Here is a 26176-nt window from a genome sequence, read left to right as displayed (position 1 = left end):
TGAGAAATTTAGTTGAGTGACCTTCAACATGATTTTCATATCTCTCAAGGTAATGTTTGTGCCAAACCAATTTCCTTCTTCTTTCATGCATCTGATATTTGGTCATTTTATTTAATTTCTTCCTTGTGTTTTAGATATACTGTACGATTCCAAGGATGAGCAGGTAACCTCAAGCAGAATCTCTGTAAAGATACAAAAGAATTGTTACAATTATATGAAGCTTCGTTCCTCTCTTCCGAAACTGAAAGCACTTTTCTGGAGTCTGCAAATAGATTCGCAATGTCACATCTACAGAATTATTATCTCAAGAATGAATATAATAGGAGTAATCAAGACAATCCAACAGTCGCATTAGTGGGCCATGCACTGAAACTTCCTTTGTATTGGATGATGTTGAGAGTTTAGACAAGTTGGTACCTTAACATTTATGAGAATATTTCAAATGCTAATCCTCTTCTGCTGGAGCTGGCCAAGCCTTCGTGAAAACACACGCCGGGGTCATCAAGGTCGAGACTAGGAAGTTGGGCCTTTTCAAAGTGAAGCAAAGAGATAACGCGATACTCAGGGAATTCGTGTCCCGGTTTCAAATGGAACGAATGGACCTGCCTCCAGTCGCGGACGATTGGGCCGTTCAGGCCTTCACCCAAGGACTCAATACTCAAAGCTCATTGGCTTCACAACAGTTGAAGAAAAATATAATAGAATACTCGGCGGTAACTTGGGCCGACGTTCATAACCGGTACCAATCAAAAATCAGGGTCGAAGATGATCAGCTCAGGGCCCCGGGCCCCTTCCGGACCCGTTTATCCCGCTAGAGCTAGTGACAGATCCAAAAGAGACATTAATCGTAAACCAAGATCGAATAGAGACCAGTATCAACCATACAATGGAGATCGAAAGGGTAATGGGTCTGGAGGAAACCCTATGAGAAGTAAAGGAAGAAGCGACCGAGGTCAAAATAACCGGGGGCTCATGAGCTAAAGAGCTTTTGACAAGCCCATCGGGCCTAAGGAAGCACTGAGGTTATTGGAGTACAACTTCAACGTCGATGCTGCTGCCATCCTATCTACCATCGGATGCATCAAAGACACCAAGTGGCCTCGACCTTTACAGTCCGACCCTGCCCAAAGGGACCCCAACCTAATGTGTAAATATCATGGCACTCACGGCCATAGAACTGAAGACTACCGACAATTGAGAGAGGAAGTAGCCCGGTTATTCAACAACGGACACCTCCAAGATTTCCTGAGCGATCAAGCCAAAAATCACTTCAGGAATAGGGACTCCAATAAGCAGATCAAGCTAGAGGAACCTCATCACGTCATTAACATGATCATTGGTGAGGTCGATGTCCCCCAGGGGGCCGATGTTAAAGCGGACCAAAGTGTCCATCAAAAGGGAAAAACTGACTCGTGATTACGTGGCAAAAGGAACCATATCTTTCAACGACAAAGACGTTAAAGGCATCGTGCAACCACACAATGATGCACTGGTAATATCTGTACTCATAAATAAATCTCGAGTTAAGCGTGCTGATAAGTGGGGATTTTGACTACTTATTAGCGCCTTTTAGCTTTTGTTTTAGTCTAAAAGCATTGAATTGTGTTCTCGAAACTAATGAAATATGCAAAATTACAGGAATGTTGGAAGTTGGACTACCGCTATGAAATCCGGCTCAAAGAGGAGTAGTCCGAGCACAAGACAAAAAAAGGCACAGAAGCATATAAAGTGCGGTCAGCAGAAGAAATTGCGATCCGCAGAATTCCATCTGCGGCCGCAACCAAAGAAGGAAAACCCAGCATACTTTCATGCAAATTGCGGACCGCACATGAATTGTGCGGCCGCAAAAGAAGGGCTCAAGACCAAAATGAGAGAGATCACCAAACTGCCAAGTCCAGAGCTTCATTCAATTGCGGTCCGCATAAGATTTGTGCGGCCACAGAAGATTATCTTGCGGCCGCAATAATACTATTGTGGACCGCAAAAGAGGGCCTTGCGGCCGCAGTGCTAAATCTACGCACCACAGAAATATTGTCTCGCAACCGTATTTCAGAATTGTGCAGCCGTAGAATACCAGTTTCTGCCAAATGAAGAATTTTGCGAACCGCACATGGAATTGTGCTGCCGGAGAACCTCCCGAATGGCATTTTGCTCCGAAATTTCCAGCCTTGTATAAATAGACGAGTTTCATAAAATTAGGTTAAGTTTTGATATCAGCAAGTACTGCAGCCATTTTTCTTTGCCTCTTTTGGAAGTTTACTATATTTTGGTGTATTTTACAATAGATTTTATTATTTTAAGCTTACATTATGAGTTTAATTAGTGTTTCTTCTTCTTCTTCTTCAAACCCAAGCATGAGTAGCTAGATTTTTACTAGGTTTGTGACCCAACCCTAGTGTGTTAACCTTATGGGTAATTAAATTAGTGCTTGTTTATGATTGAGTGTTTATTATTTAGCCTAGTTAATGCTTTAATTTGTGAAATTAATTGTTCCAAATATTGGTTCATGCCTATTTGACTTAGTCTCTACTTGAGAAAGAGATGCTTAGTCTAGGAAAACTTGGCTAACAAGGAATTGGTTCAATCGAGAGATTGATTAACACAATTAAAGGGTTCAACCTAGAGTTAGTAATAACCCAACTTGAGTTTTTATCAACTGTTTTGTATGATACCCATTTGGTCTTGAAAAAGCCAAATTGGATAAAATCACTCTCTGACCGAGAGATATTGAGTGGGTAATTGAGATTTGATAGCTATAATACACCCCGATCAATAAAATAAGTATTAGAGTCTTTATCCCATTAGGCAAACACCTAGATCATGGTCACAGCACTAGGCTTTTTACCAATTTGAAAAACATAAAAAAAACAACTATCCTAGTCTTATTTATTTATTCTGCAAACTTTAGTGTAAACTTAGAAATAGAAACAAAGCCAAATTTGTGGAAGTGCAAATTAAGATAATTCAATTTCACGTATTAGAAAATATACCCCTAACTCCCATCTAGATCCCTATAGATTTGATCCCGACTCTTCGTTGGGTTACTATAATTGCAATCAACAATTTCATACCTTGTTTAGAGGAAAGCCTTTGAGCGCGATTAATTTTTGGCGCCGTTGTCGGGGAGTTAAAACGGTGTTAGCTATATATTTGGGTGTGTTTTTGGAATATCTTATTTTCCTTCCGTGTTACTAACGTATTTGAGAAATCGTAGGTACAACCATGGCAAACAATGAGCTCGAAAATATTTCTTTGGGTGATGTGTACATTAAGGATGATCAAGTGGATGAGGTTCCTGTTGAACCTCAAGCCAATAGAAAAGGCTGAGTGCCTCATGACAATGTGCTCGCTCCACCCCCACCACGAGCGGCTCCACACCGGGTGTTGCCCAATGAAGGATATGCAAGTGCAATAGTCCCTCCTTGTATTAGGGTGGGAAACTTTCAAATAACCAATGTGATGCTCACTTTGCTAGAGCAACGAGACTTCTTCATCGGTGCTCCACGTCAAAATGCATGCAAACATTTGAAGTGGTTTGTAGACACGTGTTGGGGGAGTAAGCAAACAAATGTCTCCGAGGATGCTTTGAGGCTAAGGCTTTTTCCCTTCTCTCTACAGGGGAAAGCTTTAGATTGGTTGGAATATTTGCCGAACCATTCCATTCACACTTGGGATTAATTGGTGGAAAGTTTTATTTATAATTACTTCTCTCTGTGGCACATGGCTACACTTAGGGATGAGATTCTAGCATTCAAGCAAGAGCCAAGTGAACCACTACACGAGATATGGGAGTGATATAGAACAATGGTTAAAGAATGTCCCAACAACAATATGACGGAGAACATGATTCAACAAACTTTCTATTATGGGATCAACACAACCAACCAATGTGTAGTGAATCAAATTGCCGGTGGGAACTTCATGACTATGCCTTATGCGGAGGCGTGTGAGATCTTAGATGAAATGGCGGACACATCATTGGCTTGGAAATCTCTGGCTAATGTTCCAGAAGGTGATCCCAATGTGATTCACCTCCACAAAGAGTTGCATGACCATGGGCAAGCCATAGCCAAATTGACTACCACCATGAATCAACTAGCAAAGGCTCAACTTCAATAAGTGCAAAATCCTAGGCAAGTCAATGCCATGGAGGGAGTAAACATGATGGTGAACAAACAGAAAAGCAAGGGCCTACAAGTGCAACAACGAGTGGACAATTTTGTGCAAGAAGCTAGTGGGTTTGATCAAGATGATTCTTACAATGACCAAGAAGAGGAGGTGCAATATGTGAACAACTTTCAAGGGCAACAAAACAATTTCCAAGGCCCAAATCAACAACAATGGCAACCTCAAAACAATCAAGGCGATGGGATTTCTAATAACTAAGGTAATTGGAGTGGTGGAAAAAATCAAGGGAATTGTCATAACAACAACAATCAAGGAAATTGGAATGGAAATAATCAAGGTAATTAGGGAGGTAACAATCATGGTGGATAGAACAATAATCAAGGAAACCAGGGGTCGGGTTTTCAAAGGCCCCCAATGTATCAACAACCGAGCAATCTACCTACTTATCCTTCCCATGGTCCTAGTTCTTCAACCAATGAGATGGGGCATATTGAAAACATGTTCAAGCAAATGATGGAAAAGAATGCCGATTCTGATGCCCAACTTGCCTTACACAACACATCGATCCGCAACTTAGAAGTTCAAATGGGGCAAATCTCTTAAGCTCTAAATTATCATCCTAAGGGGGCACTACCAAGTGACACAGTGGTGAACCCAAAGGGTGGGAACAACACGGGGCATGCCATGGCCGTTACTACAAGAAGTGGAAGAGGTGGGAATGCACCCACCTCAAATCAAAGGCAACTTTTGAATGATTCCTCTTTAACAATCCAGTTGCGTGAGGGGTGAGATGCTTTGTTTTTAGTCCAAGTACCCGTGTAAAAGGTCTAAAACTTTCCCCGAATATGTTTGAAGGTGAAATCCTAAGTTTTTCTTGGCTTGAGAAGTGATTGTAGGCTTTCCTTGGCCCGTTTGAATTCTCTATTGCCTACCAATGATGTCACCTTTGTCAACCTCTTAGAGCCTTTAGCCTTTCTCATTTGAAAATCATGTTACAAGCCTTTACCCATTCTATTGTGACCCTCTCTTGGCACCCGAGCTTTCCTTAACACTCATGTGAAAAAAAATGGCTAAAAACGTAAGTTTGGGGGAGAGACGAGGAAATTGAAAAAAGGTATCAAGGCACAAAAAGAGAAAAGGAAATGATGAGTAGAAAAGGCAAAGAAAAGAAAATAACAAAAAGAAAATTACAACAAAAATGAATAAGTAGAAGAGTTGAAGGGATTCAAAGAAAGACAATGAGCCCAAACATGGAGAAATATGAGTGTAATGATCAAGAAAGAGTGATGTTAAGCCTGTTTAGTTCCCCGAAGAAAAAAAAATGCCTCAAAGAATTGGCAAGGTATGAGCCGAGAATAAAAAGATGTAGTGCTTAAGGAAAGGTGTAACCACTCAACCATAATGTATCCAACCCTAACCTAAAAGCCTTCATTACACCCTAAAAGAAGTCCTACCTGATTTCAAGCCGAGTAAGCTTACATTAGTGGCGATCTACATGAGGGGCAAGCCTATGGGAGGAGGTGTTTGGGATCCACAATGACCTACATGAGAGAGCGAGCTTCCTTGATGAGTAAAGTCAACTCTTGATGCTCAAGTGTCACACTATAACTATATGTGCATAAACGTTTAACTTGTCGCCTTGTTGATAATACATGTGGGTAATTGTTGGTCCCAACTTATGTGTGAATGGCTCACCTTTGTCTGGCTGAAATGACCCTTAACTTGTGGAGGTGGGCACTATTTTATTTGCTTGAGGACAAGCAAAAACTTAAGTTTGGGAGAATTAATAAGTGGGGATTTTGACTACTTATTAGCGCCTTTTAGCTTTTGTTTTAGTCTAAATGCATTGAATTACGTTCCTGAAACTAATGAAATGTGAAAAATTACAGGAACATTGGAAGTTGGACTCTCGATATGAAATTCGGCTCAAAGAGGAGTAGTCCGAGCACAAGGAAAATAAAGGGCACAAAAGTATACAAAGTGCGGTCCGCAGAAAAAATTACGGTCCGCAGAATTCCATCTGCGGCCGCAACCAAAAAAGGAAAATCCAGTAGATTTTTGTGCAAATTGCAGACCTCACATGAATTGTGCGGCCACAAAATAAGGGCTCAAGACCAAGATCAGAGAGATGACAAAACAACCAAGTCCAGAGCTTCATTGAATTGCGGTCCGCATAAGATTTGTGCGGCCACAAACGATTATCTTGCGGCCGCAATCATACAACTGCGGACTGAAGAAGAGGGCCCTGCGACCGCAGTGCTAAATCTGCTGACCGTAGAAATATTATCTCGGGGCCGCAGTTCAGAATTGTGCGGCCGTAGAATACCCGCTCCTTCCAGATAAAGAATTCTGCGGACCGTACATGGAATTGTGCAGCCGAAGAACCTCACGAAGAGCATTTTTGTTCGAAATTTCCAGCCTTGTATAAATAGACAAGTTTCACAAAATTAGGTTACGTCTAACATCAACAAGTATTGTAGCCATTTTTCTTTGCCTCTTTTGGAAGTTTACTATATTTTGGTGTATTTTATAATAGATTTTATTATTTTAAGCTTACATTATGAGTTTAATTAGTGTTTCTTCTTTTTCTTCTTCTTCTTCTTCTTCTTCAAATCCAAGCACGAGTAGCTAGATTTTTACTAGGGTTGTGACCCAATCCTAGTGTGTTGACCTTATGGGTAATTAAATTAGTGCTTGTTTATGATTGGGTGATTGTTATTTAGCCTAGTTCATGCTTTAATTTGTGGAATCAATGGTTGCAAACATTGGTTCATGCCTATTTGACTTAGTCTATATTTGAGAAAGGGAGACTTAGTCTAGGAAAACTTGGCTAACAAGGAATTGGGTCGATCGAAAGATTGATTAACCCAATTAAAGGGTTCAACCTAGAGATAGTAATAACCTAACTTGAGCTTTTATCAACTGCTTTGTGTGATACCCATTTGGTCTTGAGATAGCCAAATTGGGCAAAACCACTCTCTGATCGAGAGGTATTGAGTAGGTAATTGAGAGTTGATAGCTATAACACACCCCGATCAACAAAATAAGCATTAAGGTCTTTATCCCATTAGGCAAACACCTAGATCATGGTCACAACCCTAGGCTTTTTACCAATTTGATAAACATGAAAAACAACTATCCTACTCATATTTCTTTATTCTCCAAACTTTAGTGTAAATTTAGAAATATAAACAAAGCCAAATTTGTGGAAAATCAAATTAAGATAATTCAATTTCATGCATTAGAATATATACCCCTAACTCCCATCTAACTCCTTGTAGATTCGACCTCGACTCTTCGTTGGGTTACTATAATTGCAATCGACCGTTTCATACCTTGTTTAGAGGTGCGCATTTGAGCGCAATCACGTGTGCTAATTGATCTAGGTAGCTTAGCAAATATCATTAGATCGAGGGTCATGGAGCAGCTGGGTCTACTAGACCAAATTGTGCCTGCAGTCCGAGTTCTAAACGGATTCAACATGGCATGTGAGACCCCTAAGGGAGAGATAACCCTACCGGTGAACACGATTGAAACTGTTCAGGAAACAAAGTTATACGTGATCGAAGGATATATGAGAAACAATTATCTATTTGGGAGGCCATGGATTCACAACACGAGGGCGGTACCCTCGACACTTCACCAAGTGTTGAAATTCCCAACACCAAGAAGGATTAAAACAATTTACGGAGAGCAACCAGCCACAAAAGAGATGTTCACGAATGATGAGGTGGTCCCGATATCCACACTCTTGACATCAAAGAACCCGAGTTTAGTCAGCAAGGAAGAAACCAAATAGCAATCACCGATACCGGCCCCGACCGAACCAGAAAAGCAGGGGACGAGTGAGGATGGCGACTACGGAGTACCCAGGTCTTTCATAACCCCTGACGATTCCGATGCCACCAAGTCAACGATCGAGGAGCTGGAGCAAGTCATATTGATCGAGCACCTTCCCGATCGGAGGTTACACCTGGGCGCGGGGTTAAGTCTCGAGCTCAAGACAAAGCTCATTGAATTCCTTATAACTAACATAGATTGTTTCGCCTGGTCTCGCCTTGACATGACAGGGATCCCGCTAGAAATAACTACTCACACGTTGAGCCTGGATCCGAAATTTCACCCGGTCAAATAGAAAATGAGGCCTCAGTTCGAAGTCAAGCATGCATTCATCAAATACGAGGTATCTAAACTCCTTAACATAGGCTCCATTCGGGAAGTTAAGTACCCGGATTGGTTATAAAACGTAGTTGTAATCCCTAAAGAGGGAAATAAATTAATTATGTGTGTAGATTACAAAGACTTGAACAAGGCACGCCCCAATGACTCTTTTTCTCTACCTAACATCACGAGGATTATTACTACCTAAAAAACAAAAAGACATACTTTTTTTGCTAGACTTTAATCCCTCAAGAAAACTATCTAGGAGATCCATTGTCAGGAAAAGTCCAATTGTTTTTGATTTTTTTCCGTTTTTTTAAAAATTAATCACCTAAAATACTACACTACTATAAAAAAAAACAAAAATACGAAAGTGAAAAAAATAAGAAATTAACATACTAATATAATACTACTAATAATCTAAAGGAATTCTCCCACCCCACACATAAAAGAGGGTAGTGTCCCCAATGCACAAATAAAGGAAAAAAATAATGAGGGTGGACAAGAAACTCCGTGAAAGGCCAAAGCACTAGCAGCTCACGGGGTACTCAGACTTCTCCCGAGGATGGTCCTTTGAGCGGGTTCTTCACACTAGTTCCAACCATCTGACTCGCTTTTGCACACTTCCAGTGGCTTTTATTTGTACGCTCATAATCCTACAAAATAAAAATAATTACTACAAAAAAATAACATAATAAAAACAAAATCAACAAAAATAAAAGAAAGCAGTAAAGCTGGGTTACCTCCCAACAAGTGCCTAATTTAATATCGCGGCACGACGTGAATCATTTTTTCGTCCACCTTGAACTTATGAATTGTATCCCTAACATGGCATCCAGTCTGCGACTATGCTACAGTGGTGGGGATATAAAGATTACCAGGCCAAATAATAAATTTTTCACTCTGCACTTCCCGGCCTTTAGATGAGCAATGTATTTTTTGCTTTTTGGCATGACCAATTCAAGAATATATGCACTCTCATCCTCACTCTTTGACTCCCCCATAGGCTCAGATAGCCCAATTACTATCTTACTATCTAAACATAATGTGGAAAACTGATTGGAATGAGGTCTAATGCGCCTTAATTCATGAATTGTACTACTATTTATATCCCCGTAAACACACACACTCAATTCTCCAAAAGTAATGTTATTTACTCCCTCATATGACTCTGAAGCACTCTTCTCAATATTGACATCATCAAGAAAAACTTGGTCTAATGATTGGTATTCTTGTTTTAGCTCCCCAATTTGGTCTAGAAGATTTTTTTCAGCTTCACACAACTCATCATTAAATTATTGGGTGTCACACGCATCAACCTTTGCACTCAAATCTGCATCCAAGTTATGCACAACCAAGCCAAAATTGTTGGTATGCTTGTTTTAGCTCCTCAATTTGGTCTAGAAGATTTTTTTTCAGCTTCACACAACTCATCATTAAATTGTTGGGCGTTACACGCATCAACCTTTGAACTCAGATCTGCATCCAAGTTATGCTGGGATGGATGCTTCGCATCCACCCTCTATTCCCTCAACCTTGTTGTGCCCAGGTGCGGATGCTAAGGTGGATGCCTTCTCCCGACTTCACTGCTAAGGGTGAACCAACTAGCCTTTTTTGCAAGGTTGGATGCGACGCATCTACCCTCTTCTCCTATAGCCGGAGCATCTTTTCTTCATATTTTTGTACTCCAAACATCTTAAATCATCACATACAACTTAATTAGTCATAAAACCAAGGCAAAATACATAGCTTACCCATCAAACTTGCACCGAAATCCCTGTTACATATCTTTTTTTCACGAGAAACATTACACACTCAACCTTTCAAAAGTGTATCTAAGACATACTTATTCGGTATTTGACCACTTTTTTTCTCAATAAGTGTAGTCACGCACCAATAATAACGTAACACATGTTATTGACTTTAAAAGAAAAATTGAATTTTCAATTGTATCCATCTTCTTCATCTTCCCCAAGTTGTACATCAACCATGAAACCTTTATTTTTAGTTTTAATTTTTTAAATATTAGGAAGACATTGAATTTATATCACCATTACCGATTAAATATTTTTCTAAAGTTTCTCGTATTTGTATCGTCTCTCTTTCATATTGACCTAATTGATAATATAATTGAGTACCAAAATTACTTACATCAACAACAATAAGACCAGAAAAGAATCAAAAATTTCCAACTCATCAATGGCTGAAATGGAAGAAACTCCACAGACCCAATTCTCACGACACACATACGAAGAACTCCATGAATTTTTCCTTCAGATTTGGCCACCAACAAAGACGTCGTCACTCAGCGATTCTTCATGTTGAATGTGAAACTATGAATATTTTTATCCTCCTTTAAATCTTAGAAAAAATATTTGGTGGTATGGTGGTAGAAGGTGGAAAAGACTTGGTAGAATATTTTCTAAAAACGAAAGAAAATGATTTAGAAAAATTTAAAAAGCGTCAAAATGAGCCTTTAGACACAATTTTAATTGTCCACTCGCCTCTCATGTGTGTAAAACACGCGAGTGACACGTAATAAAAAAATGTGTGTCTTAGACACACTTTTGAAAGGTTGAGTGTGTTCAAATAATTCCGTAAAAAAGGATGTGTAACAGGGATTTCGATGCAAGTTCAATGGATAAACTATGTATTTTGCCTAAAATCAAAAATTAACGCATGTTGGGTATTCTAAACACCAAATAGCACCAAAAAGCGATTAAAACATGAATAACGTAATATTAAAACATATAGAAATATGACCAGATATATTTAAATCCGCCTTTGAACTTTGTGAAATAGTTTAGATATGCCTTTGTTAATATGGAATCAGATGCACCCCTGATATTACAAAAAGGGCACACATATGACTTGATTAACAAACGAAGAATTATTTAATTCTAATTAGTATCTAAACACTTTGATCGGCATATGGAACTACCATAAGGTCCCTATTTGGCCAAATATTAACGGAGGGCATATACATATAATTCCATAAAGTTCAAAGGCAAAATGATCTCTCTCTTTTTGTTTTAATATATTTTTTCTTGGTCCTTCATCTTCCAAAAAATTATTTCACTTTCTCAGCCAAAATCCTTCTTTACCACAAAACCAACTAATCAAAACATCCCCTTTCTATCATTTATCTACTAAATTTAAGTTAGTTTCTCGAATCATCTCCAACATATAGACTGAAAAATGGTGTTTCGAGTAGGGTTTTCAATGGTTCTTTTTGATGGGCTGTGTTGATGAAAGATATTTTTGGTGATGAATGGTTTCTTTGTTGAGTTCTGTGGTGGTTAGAAGGTAGCAATTATTATACTTTTTTTCTTTTTGGGCGAAGGTCATGTGAGGGGTGGATGATAGTGAGAAAGGTCTAATATTTTTGAAGTGGAAGAGAAAGATGAAAAAGGTAGTCGATGATTGCTGGTGGTGGACTTTTTGCTAATTTGTTTTCTTGGGAATGGAGGATAAATTTTTTATTTTTTTATGAGTGATCGTGGTCGACTATATTAGGTTTGAGACCACACTGTAGGTTTTTTACGACGAGTCTTTGGTGACCGTCGTTTTAAAAGGATTTTGAAAAAGAAGGAAGATATGAGAGTAGAAGAGGGTTGATGTGGTTTCTTGGTCATTTCTAGAGTCAACAAAGGTCTAGTGATGATGGACAAATAAGATTATGGTGTTGTTATGGATAAAATATAAGGGGCCAAGATTTGTTTTTATATATATATAGGTGGTGGAGCGAGAAAAGATAGATGGTGTAGATTTGCTTGTCTCCTTTCTTTTTTGACTAGGCTTTATTTTTAACAAGAGAAGAGAGTTTAGAGGAATTGCTTCTATGGTGGAGAATGACCTTTAAAAGAGAAGGTGATTGTGTAAGGTATTTTTTTTCAAGATGAAAGGCAACGAGCAAAAGAAACGATAAAGTAAAATGATCAAATTTGCCCCTAATCTTTGTGAAATGATTTAGATATGTCATATCTTAATAGTTCGCTACGTGACAATTCCACATGCTAATAAAAGTGTTTAAATATTAATTTGATCCAGTCATTACTCTGCGAGTTGATAAATAAAGACATATATAGTATGTGCTGTTATAAGAAAAATCAAATTATGGTGGATGTCTACTCTTCCTCCACGATCTTCTCAAATGCTTAATGACATATTCAATGACATATTTTTCTTCACTTTTCATGCCTATATAAAAGGCCTTGTAATAGATAAGAAAATACACACAATTCATGAAGAAGAAAATCTCTTTCTTCTCTCTATCTTCATTTCTTGTTCATGTTTTACTAAATTGCTTTTACTTCATAACAACATGTCTTGTTCATGTTTTACTAAATTGCTTTTATTTCATAACACGTTATCAGCACGACTGTGCTCCCATTTCCGTACACCTCCATATAGGCATAGATTGTGCTTTGTGTTTGCTATCCTTATACCAACAATTCTGTGGATATCAAACAAAACAAAGATAGAAGCCAATGTGCTGGATACTAAAACAAGATAAGTTTTCATCTTTCTAGTTTATTCATATTTTTGTTTTTATCTTCCACTAATCTCAAATTTTTTCTTTTTTGCCATGATAACTCACAATAAGCTTTCAATATTTTATTTCCATTTTGTTATAGCTTGAAAGTGTGCGAGCCCTACATTGGCAAGTATAGTTTTTGCTTATTCTTTCTTGACGTCTGATATGAATTTTTAGTTATCGTTTGGCTATCCTTCAAGGGATATATTCATGAACCAAATCAAAATGCATGAATATATATTTTGTAATTAAGTTTTGAAACAGGTACTCTCTACTCAATTCTTTAACTTATATTTAACGTGCTGAATAGTGCTTACATATATGTGCGCAGATATCAGACAACCAATGTGCCCTTTACCCTTTTCACACTAAGATGAATGTTACTATGGTAATATTTAATGAATAGAACTAAACTGGTACTATTCCTGCATAGTTGGTTAAATGCATGCATAAATAAACATAATATTGTGGCAGGATAGTTGTAAGCATAATAGATATTCTGATTTACAGTCAATCTTAGACTTTGACTATCATCTATAATCCATATATTATGATGTGAATTGGATCGCATATGTAGATACTGGAAGTACTACAGGAATTATATATATGCTTCCAAGTCCTAGTCTTTATTCTTACTTTATTGATTTGGTTTATCGTTTACAAAATTAGTAAGTGTTCTAACAGATTATCTAGTATTTATTTGAATACACTTCTATTTAAATTCACGTAAATCTAAAAGTGATAACACTTAGAAGGAATGAAATGTTTTTGTCCTACAACCTTAAAAAGTGGTTATATTTTAAAATCTTGTTATAACTAATTTTGTTTATGTTTCTGACCACAAGATTGATAATTTAATCTTGTACTTTGGCCTATTATGCAACTAGTTAAGACATATTTAAGTTCCGGTGCACTATAATGATAAGAGTTGGGTTTGAGTCCTAACACATTTTGCCTAACATGCCTTTATAGGGGTAAAGCATTGGATTTGAGTCACAATGCATAGTATCGATGAAAGAATCATAAAGCCCGCCCTACTTGATATGCTCCATTCAGTGAAGCGAATGTGGCAACAATATATGATAAGTTTGAAAGACGACAAAATAATTTTTCATGACTGTATGAATATACGAAGACATGGCAAGGGACGAAATTATAATTTGTCTTCATTATGGTAACTATAAAAGGAGAACAATAAGGGTTCTCGATGTAATCCTTCAAAAAGGTGAAGGAAATATTTACCATCAAAATGGTATGAAAAATTTATAAAGCATGTCACAATAATTATACTCCATTGTTTTTAAGAGAATGTGACTTGTGATAAGCATTGAGAATGCAGACTCATTCCTGAAGGTGAGTGTAGCAGTATGTAATAAAAGTAATGAATAAAGATGTGCAATGAATGATTGGATACATACCACAACTCACTTCTAAGAGAGGTTTGAGACAAAGAAAGATAATGAATATATCATTGGTCGCATACATGTGATACGCCAAAAATATTTTGTCATGCTTTATGAAAGTTATTAAAAGCAAAATCAAAGCAAGAAATTATTTTGCTTATGATGATTTTGAACATGACAATTATTATGATATGATTCTCTTTGTGAAGGAGACATTCATTATATGGATGGTGTGACAAAAGATCTTGTAGAACAAAAGCAGTTAAGAGCTCTGAAAGAACTAATTTGTTACTACCAGGATGAATCAAATTGTTCATGACATTAATATTGTAGTAAGTCTCAAAAGAAATATTTTGATTTAGTAATATTTTAGCCAAAGTGGTTGGCATATTGAGACTATAAATGAAAAGAAGATTGAATATCTTTATATTACTATAATCATACTGGATAAATATGAAAGGTTACCTGACTTTTCTTCTATTTTTACTACACAAGTATAAGCATGATGATGCAATCACAAGCCACAAGTAAACTAGAGGTTTACTGAAATAAATATTAGTTGGCGTGACCGGTTGACCATCTCGGTTCAAATATGGTGCGAAAAAATAATTGAAAATTACATTGGCATATATTGAAGAAATATAAGATTCTTCAACAATTGTGCTGCTTATTCTTATGATATACCAGTTAAGGTTGGGATTGAATCCCTTGATTTCTGGAACGAATAAAAGGTGATAAATATATGGGCCCAGTCACCTTCCATATGGACCGTTTACTATTATATGATTTTAATAGATGCATCTATTCTATGGTCACATGTGCATTTGTTATCAACTTGCAGTTTGGCTTTTGCAAGATTGATTGCTCAAATTATTAGAGCACAGTTCCAGAATATAAATTATCTTGATAATACTGGTTTAAATCCAAGTTGGTTTAGCAGAAATTGTATGCCTCCAATTATATCTAAACCATTGGTTATGAGAACAAAACTGCCAAAATAAAATTTGGTATGTGATGTATTATTTAATATAAAACAACACTTGTACGCATCTAGCCAAGTTATGATAAGTTCTCCCTATCACAATCGGTTCAGGGCCAGGAACCAAATAATTTTCATCTAGAAATATGAATGTGCTATATGATTTAATTGTTCCACCACAATGCACAAAGATGGATCCCCAAATAAGGCTAGGGATATGTGTTGGTGATCCTAAGAATAGGGGAGAAAATGGGCAGCTGAAAAAGTAATGCATGTAATGAATTATTATCAGTACATCGAGATCCTCGTATGAGAAAATGTGAACTTGAAGTTCAAGTGATAAATCATTTGCAAAATATTGCCAGGCGTATTTGTTGACCCAAAGCTAAATGTCATATTCAGCTGCTAATGCTCCAAATAAAATAAAGTTCATAATGAATAGAGTCCATGGCATGCATAAAGCATAATAGACTAATCGGTTCCAAAGATAAAACTCCTTGAAGAAGGAGAGGAGCAAATGTTCAAGATGGTCATAATAAGGAGGCAAGTGCTCTAAAAGAGCACCACGACATAACACTTCATAAGACCTCATGGGAGAGGCTCAGGTACCTGAAAATAATAAGATAAAAAGATCTCAATAAATTATGTCTTTATTGGGTAATAGTAGAACCGATATAAAATGATCATCGACGATATTGTTAATATAATATATCGCTCAATATTATTAATATTGACGAGGATCTTGAGCTCAAATCTATCGTGAAATTTGGACAGATAAATGATTGGCCAAATGAAAATACGCAATGAAAATTGATTTCACCTGAAAAATGTGAAGTTGGACGGATAGTCCCAACTCCTGAAAGTATAAAGCCAGTGGAGGTATAAATGTGTTCTTGTGCGAAAAAAGTTCAAGCCGATAGACATAAAGACGACTTGTGTCACAAAAAGATTTTTAAATATCCTGGCGTTGATTATATAAAGACATGTTCTCCTGTGGTGGATGTCTACATTTCAGGTTTTAATCTGGCAATACAAGAAAAACGTGATATGCGTATAATGGAAATCATTGAAGGATTTAAATTGTTCTGAAGCATATTAAGGTTTCCAAGAAATTTATTAAATAAAGCTTCAAAAATCCTTATACGGATTGAAACAATCAGGGCGCATGTGGTATAATCGCCTGAGTGAGTACCTGTTGAAAGAAGAGTATAAGAATGATTCAATTTGTCCTTGTGTCTTTATAAAAAGATATGGATCTAAATTTGTTATAATCACCGTATATGTTGATGATTTAAATATCATTGGAACTCCTAGAAAGCTTCCTAAAGTAGTAGAGCTTCCTAAAGCAGTAGACTATTTAAAGAAAGAATTTGAAATGAAAGATCTTGGAAAGACAAAATTTTGTCTTTGTCTACAAATTGAGTATATAAAAGATGGAATTTTTGTTCATCAATCAGCATACACTAAAAAGATTTTAAAGCGATTCCATAAGGATAAAGCACATTCATTCCGACCTCATGAAAATAATGAAGAGCTTCTTGGTCACCATATCTTAGTGCAATTGGTGCACTAATGTATCTTTCTAACATTACAAGGTCTGACATAACTTTTTCAGTTAATGCCTTAACAAGATATAGCTCTGCTCTTACAAGGAGACATTGGAATGGAATCAAACACATATTACGGTATCTAAAAGGGACTACCGATATGGGATTATTTTATGGCAATGATTGAAGTCACGATCTTGTTGGTTATGCCGATGCTGGGTATTTATATGACCCACACAAGGCTCGATCTCAAACAGGCTATGTGTTTACATATGGAGGCACTGTCATATCTTGGCGATCGACTAATCAATCAATCGTGGCTACTTCATCTAATCATGTTGAGATAATTGCTATACATGAAGCAAGTCGAGAATGTATATGGTTGAGGTCTATAATACACCTTATTCGAGACAAATATGGTTTGAAGTGTGACAAACTACCCACAATTTTATATGAAGACAATGCAGCATGCATAGCCCAATTGAAGGGAGGATTCATAAAGGGGATAGGACAAAGCAAATTTCACCAAAGTTATTTTTCACACATGATCTTCAAAAGAATAGTGATATCAATGTGCAACAGATCCGTTCAAGTGATAATATAGCTGATCTGTTCACCAAATCTCTACCTACGTCAACCTTCAAGAAACTAGTGTACAAGATTGGGATGCGAAGGCTCAAGGATGTGAATTGATGCTCTCATCAGGGGGAGTTAATACACGTTGTACTCTTTTTTTCTTACAAGGTTTTGTCCCATTGGGTTTTTCTTGCAAGGTTTTTAACGAAGCAACCAAAAGGCGTATTTCTAAACATGTGTACTCTTTTTCCTTCACTAGAATTTTTTTACCATAGGGTTTTTTCCTAATAAGGTTTTAACAAGGCACATTATCTATGGACATCCAAGGGGGAGTGTTATAAGAAAATTCAAATTATGGTGGATGTCTACTCTTCCTCCATGATCTTCTCAAATGCTTAATGACATATTCAATGACATATTTCTATGCTTAATGACATATTCAATGACATATTTTTCTTTACTTTTCATGCCTATATAAAAGGCCTTGTAATAGATAAGAAAATACACACAATTGAAGAAGAAAATCTCTTTCTTCTCTCTATCTCCATTTCTTGTTCATGTTTTACTAAATTGCTTTTACTTCATAACAACATGTCTTGTTCATGTTTTACTAAGTTGCTTTTATTTTATAACATGTGCCACCTTTTGTGACAGCTATGACGCATATGATCTAAACTATTAACGGATGACATGTCTAAATTAGGAGTATTTACTGTTCAATCTTTTCTTTGAAAGAAACTAAATTAATTAAGTTGTTATTCAAATATTGAAACCAAAACAAACCAATCTGTATTGGGTAAAATTAGTTTATACTAAATGCTAGAATGATAGCGTGACACGTGGAACTAGAGGCAGATGGAAGATGAAGTGAGTAAAAACCAAGACCGAGGATAACAGCTTCAGTTGGCACTGAGGAGATCCCGAAGGGAGCATAGTCAACAGGGGCAAACAAATACTTGTCACCAGATGACATTTAATGAAGAATATTCCTCTATATTAAATATACAGCTGTTATAGAGAATTTTGGCATTCATGGCCTGCCGTTACATATTCATCAATGACCCCAAGTATTGTATCATTTAAGAGGGGCTTGATCCTAGGACATTTTTCCCTAAGTATAGCTATAAATAGTGACTTCAATAACAATTGTAAGAGACAAAATCTCTAGAAAAACCTATGCTACATTTTACTTTCAAGCTAAATAATACTTTACTTTTTATCTAATATTGTTCTTATTGCTGTCTTCGGAAGCCTTGCTCCCAAAACCAGGCTGCCTGCTGTTTATTTCGATTTCAACGCTAAATCTTATACTTTTCCTTTAATTTATTTTATCATTTTAGGATCAAATCGATTCACTTATCTATAAACCACGATATAAATTCAACTATATTATTTTACGGATGAACAGTTTGGCGTCCACCGTGGGACTTAGACAGTTGCGTAATTGATTTGATCCTTGCATCTATTAATAACTTGTTTGATTCTTTGTTTCATAGGAAAAATCATAAAACATTTCAGCTAACGATGTCAACGTGAGGTACAAGAAAATCTGCCTCAACACGAGGATTCGATCAGTGACACCCGCAACAATGACATAACAACTCCGATCCATGGCGGGCGATATCCCCGACATGTATGGGAGATAAATTCTGATGATGCCGAGGACGAGTATGTTGTGGAAATAGTACTAATCTTGAGGGAGCAGCAAAAGGCCATCATGGACCATCTCTCAAGGCAAGACCAGGCCATGACATAACTGAAGCAGGCATTGTCAGGTGCTTCCAACAATGTGAATGAAAGAGGCCCTGTTCCTCCCGGCTCCCCCGTAAATCAAATAGTGCAAAGAGTTGATAATAACACCCCGAGGGGTGAGGTTGGCATCGACGGAGCCGGGGGGATCGACAACAGATCCGGTAATGATAACGACAATGATACCTTCAAGACCGAGCTCATGCGGTTCATGCAGAAAATGAACGAGCGGATGGATCAGAACATGAAAGAGTACCACACTCGGATGGATCAAATTCCGGGCACACCACCAGTGCTGAAGGGCCCGGACTCGAATAAGTACACCCAATTATCATTCAAATCGAGCGCAACACCATAGTTGTCACGACCCGAAATTTCCACCTTCGGACCGGGATGACGCCTAACATTTCACTTGCTAGGCAAGCCAACGTTAAAATAATATAAACCATTTTTAAAACAATTTTAAATTTATTAATAACAAGGAACCAAATGCGGAAGAAAAGCTTAAAATATAGTGAAATAATTCATCAAAACAACGGTGTCTAAATACCATCCCAGAAATGATGTCACAAGTGCACGAGCGTCTAGAATAAATACAAATAAAGGTCTGAATAAAATAAAGCTGTCTGGAAACAAACACACAGCTTTAGTAAAGTAGACCGGGACTTCAGAACTGCGAACGCCGTACAGTTATACCTCAAGTCTCCTCTGAATAGCTGAAATCCGAGCAAGTCTATAGTACGCCGCTGGGACCAACTCCAAAATCTGCACAAGAAGTGCAGAGTGTAATATCAGTACAACCGACCCCATGTATTGGTAAGTGCTGAGCCTAACCTCTACGAAGTAGTGACGAGGCTAAGGCGGTTCACTTATATTAACCTGTACGCAGTATTAATAACAATCACAAATAATAGAAATAAATCAGGTAACTCATTTATTATAATTGAAGCCAACGCAGCAGTCATAATCAATTATCATTTCCATCAATTCTGTTGCAGCGTGCAACCCGCTCTCACAATATATTCACATTCAATTCTGTTGCAGCGTGCAACCCGCTCTCACAATATTTTCCTTTTAATCAAGTCTGTCATATATTTATTTCAGTCAAGTATATATATAGACTTTTAAATAAGTCTGTTGCGGCGTGCAATCTGATCCCTCAATATTGACTTTAAATAAGTCTGTTGCGGCATGCAATCCGATCCTTCAATATTGAATTTTCATTAAGTCTATTGCGGCGTGCAATCCGATTCCCCAAAATTGACTTTTAATAAGTCTGTTGCGGCGTGCCACCCGATCCTCCAATATTAACTTTTTAACAAGTCTGTTGCGGCGTGCAACCCGATCCTCCAATATTTCCATTCCAATCAATTCTTATAGAAGAAATTCCCCAATAAACGCAAGAATTAATATAAAACCATAAGGCAACACGCATACAACAATTATAATTTAATTATGAAACAAACAATTACAATTAGCAATTTATTATAGAAATCAGGGAGAAAATAGGCAGTTTAATATTTAATATGCTAAATTTCAAATAACAATTAAAACACATAATTCAGATAGCATGTAACAATTAATCCAGGAATTCAAGAACTAATATTTTGACAAAGAATAAGAGAGAAACAATTATTATGATAATTAATTTATGATTTTTTAAGTAAACAAGTAATTTGATGACGTATAGACATTCGTCACCTCGCCTATAAGTCGTTCACATATAATTCACATAACAAATAATTTAAGGGTTATATTCCCTCAAGTCAAGGTTAACCACGATACTTACCTCACTTTGCAAATTTCAATCAATTACTCAACCACAACTTTCCCTTTTAAATTTGCCTCCGAAAGCTTCAAATCTATTCACAAACAATTCGATATATTCAATACGAATCATAGGAATTAATTCCATATGAATTTACAAATTTTTCGGATAAAATCCGAAATTTATTAAAATATTCGGCAGTGGGACCCACATCTCAAATCCCAGAAAAACTCACGCAATCCGAACACTCGTTCCGATACGAGTTCAACCATACAAAATTTTTCCAATTCCGATATCAAATGGACCTTCAAATCTTAATTTTTCGTTTTTGGAAGATTTTAGAAAAATCTGATTTTTCTTCCATAAATTCACGGATTCATGATATAAACGAGTATGGAATCATGAAATATAATCAATATAGGATAAGGAATATTTACCCCAATGTTTTTCGTGAAAATCGCCTAAAGCTTCGCCTTAACCGAGCTCAGAATGACCAAAACATGAGTAAAAATGTCGGACTGTTCGATATATACACTGCCCAGGCATATCCGCACCTGCGGTGCCTGTGCTCGCACATGCGAGATCGCATATGCGAAAGGGGCTGCCAGGTGAGGCCTCGCACATACATAGGAAAAATGCGCACCTGCGCATCCGCATCTGCGGAAAGAGGCCGCACCTGCGAAGACCGCATTTGCGATGGAAGTCTCGCTTCTGCAAGCTCGCACCTGCGGTCAAAAATTCGCAGGTGCGATTATAACAGAAGGCAAAATTTCAGATTTTGCTTAAGTCCAATTCTTGTACGATTTCGATTCGAATCACACTCGGGGTACTCGGAACCCAGTCTCAATATACGAACAAGTCCCGTAACATAATACAAACTCACTCGGGGTCTAAAATCACGTCAAACAACACTGGATTTACAATTCACACCCCGATTCGAACTTAAGTTTTAAACTTTCAAATTTGCAAATCTCGTGCCAAAACATATTAAATGAATCCGGAATGACTTCAAATTTGGCACACAAGTCATAAATGACATAACAGAACTGTTCAAATTTCCAGAATCGGATTCCGGCTCCGATATCAAATAGTCAACCCCGTGGTCAAACTTGGAATATTTAGCCTTTAAATTGCGAGTTTCGTTAAATGGTCATAACTTGAGCTAGGGACCTCTAAATTAAATTTTGGGCATACGCCCAAGTTCTAAATCACGATACAGAGCTACCACAACTGTCAAAACACTGATCCGGGTCCGTTAGCTAAAAAAGTTGACCAAAGTCAACTCACTTGAATTTTAAAGCTCCATTTCATATTTTAATTCATTTTTTACATAAAAACTTTCCGAAAAATTTTACGGACTGCGCACACAAGTCGAGGAATGATAAATGGTGCTTTTCAAGATCTTAGAACACATAATTACTTATTAAATTTAAAAATAAAATTTTGGGTCATCACATTCTCCACCTCTAAAACAAACGTTCGCCCTCGAACGGAGTTAGAAAGAAGTACCTGAGCTTTTGAATAAGTGTGGATATTTACTCCGCATGTCCGACTTGGACTCCCAGGTAGATGCCTCTACCGGCTGACCTCTGCATTGCACTTGAACTAAAGGATAACTCTTTGACCTCAACTGTCGGACCTGCCGGGCTAGAATAGCCACCGACTCCTCCTCGTAAGTCAAATCTTTGTCCAATTGGACTGAGCTGAAATCTAACACATGGGACGGATCACCATGATATTTTCGGAGCATAGACACATGGAACACCGGATGAACCGCTGATAAACTAGGTGGTAATGCAATCTTGTAGGCTACTTCACCCACCCTTTCAAGAATTTCAAAGGGTCCGATATACCTAGGGCTCAACTTGCCCTTCTTTCCGAACCTCATTACACCTTTCATAGGTGAAACCCGGAGCAATATTCTTTCTCCAACCATGAATGCAATATCACGAACTTTACGGTCGGCATAACTCTTTTGCCTAGACTGAGCTGTGCGAAGTCGATCCTGAATAATCTTGACCTTATCCAAGGCATCCTGTACCAAATCGGTACCCAACAACCGAGCCTCTCCCGGTTCAAACCAACCAACTGGCGATCGGCATCGCCTTCCGTATAATGCCTCATATGGAGCCATCTGAATGCTCGACTGGTAGCTATTATTATAAGCAATCTCCGCAAGTGGCAAGAAATGATCCTAAGAACCTCCAAAGTCTATAACACAAGCGTGGAGCATATCTTCCAATATCTGAATAGTGCGCTCTGACTGTCCGTCTATCTGTGGATGAAATGTTGTACTAAACTCCACCCGCGTGCCTATCTCACGCTGTACAGTCCTCCAGAAATATGAGGTAAACTGCGTACCTCGATCTGAAATAATAGACACGGGCACACCATGAAGGCGGACAATGTCAAAAATGTAAATTTCAGCTAACCTCTCTGAAGAATAGGTAACTGCTACTGGAGTAAAATGTGCTGACTTGGTCAACCTGTCCATAATGAACCAAACTGCGTCAAATTTTCTCTGAGTCCGTGGGAGCCCAACAACAAAATTCATAGTGATATGCTCCCATTTCCACTCAGGAATTTCTAACTTCTGAAGCAAACCACCAGGTCTTTGATGCTCGTACTTAACTTGCTAACAATTCAGACACCGAGCTACATGTGCAACTATATCCTTTTTCATTCTCGTCCACCAATAATGTTGCCGCAAATCTTGATATATTTTGGCGGTACCTGGATGAATAGAATACCTGGAACTGTGTGCTTTTTCAAGAATTAATTCACGAAGCCTATCCACATTTGGCACACAAATACGACCATGCATTCGCAGAACCCCATCTTCCCCCACATCAACCTGTTTGGCATCACCGTGCCACACCGTATCCATAAGGACAAGTAAATGAGGATCATCATACTTCCTCTCTCTGATGCGCTCATATAAAGAGGACCGAGTGACTGTGCAAGCTAGAACCCGACTGGGTTCTGAAACATCTAACCTCACAAACTGATTAGCCAAAGTCTGGACATCTGCAGCTAATGGCCTCTCACCAACCGAAATATACGCAAGACTGCCCATACTAACAGCCTTTCTACTCAAAGCATCGGCCACCACATTGGCCTTTCCGGGGTGATACAAAATAGTGATATCATAGTCTTTCAACAACTGCAACCATTTTCTCTGCCTCAAATTAAGATCTTTTTGTTTGAACAGATACTGAAGGCCGCGATGATCAGTAAATACCTCACATGAGACATCGTAGAGGTAATGCCTCCAAATCTTCAGCACATGAACAATGGCTGCCAATTCTAAGTCATGAACAGGATAATTCTTCTCGTGAACTTTTAACTGCCACGACGCATATGCAATTACCTTGCCATCTTGCATTAATACTGCACCAAGCCCAATATGTGATGCGTTATAATATACCGTATACGATCCTGAACCTGTGGGTAATACCAATACTAGCGCCGTAGTCAAAGCGGTCTTGCGCTTCTGAAAGCTCAACTCACACTCATCTGACCATCTGAATGGGACACCTTTCTGTGTCAATCTAGTCAATGGGCTTGCTATAGATGAAAACCCTTCCATGAACCGACGATAATTACTTGCTAAACCTAAGAAACCTCGGATCTCTGTGACTAAAGTAGGTCTAAGCCAATTCTGAACAGCCTCAATCTTCTTAGGATCCACCTTTATGCCTTCTGCCGATACAACATGTCCCAAAAAGGCAACTGAGTCTAACCAAAATTCACATTTTGAAAATTTGGCATATAACTGATTATTCTTTAAAGTCTGAAGCACACTCCGAAGATGCTGCTCATGCTTCTCTGGACTGCTGGAGTAAATCAAGATATCATCAATGAATACAACCACAAAAGAATACAAATAGGGCTTGAACACCCGATTCATCAAATCCATAAATGTTGCTGGGGCATTTGTCAACCCAAATTACATCACTAGGAACTCGTAATGCCCATACCGAGTCCTAAAAGTTGTCTTAGGGACATCAGATGCCCTAATCTTCAACTGATGGTAACCAGATCTCAAATCAATCTTCAAAAATACCTTGGCACCCTGAAGCTGATCAAATAAGTCATCAATTCTTGGCAGCGGATATTTGTTTTTGATAGTGGCCTTGTTCAACTGTCGATAATCTATACACATCCACATCGAGCCATCTTTCTTCTTTACAAATAATACTGGTGCACCCCAGGGCGAGACACTGGGTCTAATGAATCCCTGATCAAGCAAGTCTTGTAACTGCTTTTTCAATTCTTTCAACTCTGGTGGGGCCATACGGTATGGTGAAATAGAAATGGGCTGAGTGCCCAGAGCCAAATCAATATAGAAGTCAATATCTCTGTCGGGGGGCATCCCCGACAGATCTGCAGGAAATACTTCTAAAAATTCACGAACAACTGGTACTGAGTCCATAGAAGGGGAATCCGCACTGGGATCGCGAATATAAGCCAAATAGGCAAGACACCCTTTCTCTACCATACGTCGAGCTTTCATATAAGAAATAACTCTGCTGGCAGAATGGCCAGGAGTTCCTTTCCACTCTAACAGAGGTAAACCCGGCATAGCTAGGGTCACTGTCTTGGCATGACAGTCCAATATAGCATGATAAGGAGACAGCCAATCCATACCCAAGATGACATCAAAATCTACCATATCAAGAAGTAGAATATGCATACTTGTCTCAAGATTATCAATAGTAACCATACACGAACGATAGACATGATCTACTACAATAGAGTTTCCCACCGGTGTAGATACACATACAGAAGCACTTAGAGAATCACAAGGCACAACCAAATATGAAGCAAAATAGGAGGATACATAGGAATAAGTAGATCCTGGATCATATAGAATTGAAGCATCTCTATGGCAAACTGGAATAATACCTGTGATCACAGCATCAAATGACTAGGCCTCCGGCATAGCTGGAAAAGCATAAAATCGAGGCTGGGCCCCACCACTCTGAACTGCATCTCTGGGACAACCTCTAACTGGCTTGCCTCCACCTCTAATGGCCTGACCTCCATCTCTAATGGCCTGACCTCCACCTCTAGCTGCCTGACCCCTGCCTCTAGCTGGCCGAGCTGGTGGTGAAGCAACCGGTGCCGGTATGATGGCACGAGAATCCTGCCCAGATCTGTTACTCGCTAATCTAGGGCAATACCTCTTGATGTGACCAATGTTCCCACACTCATAACACCCATCCTGATGTCGTGGCTGCTGAAGCTGAAGCTGACCGAAGTGGGCCGGATAACCACTATAGTAACTCTGGAGTGGTGGTGCACTGATAGGAGCTGAATGTGCAC

At 38.2% G+C, this 26176-nt stretch overlaps 1 pseudogene; it reads left to right on the top strand.

Annotated features, from left to right (window-relative positions):
- Positions 1-26176, top strand: part of LOC107759412 ((R)-linalool synthase TPS5, chloroplastic-like) — a 252355-nt pseudogene that overhangs the window by 205798 nt on the left and 20381 nt on the right.

This window comes from Nicotiana tabacum, unplaced genomic scaffold, assembly GCF_000715075.1.
Source record: "Nicotiana tabacum cultivar K326 unplaced genomic scaffold, ASM71507v2 Un00001, whole genome shotgun sequence".
NCBI classification, from domain to species: Eukaryota; Viridiplantae; Streptophyta; class Magnoliopsida; order Solanales; family Solanaceae; genus Nicotiana; species Nicotiana tabacum.
This window is presented reverse-complemented; position numbering and strand designations above follow the sequence as displayed.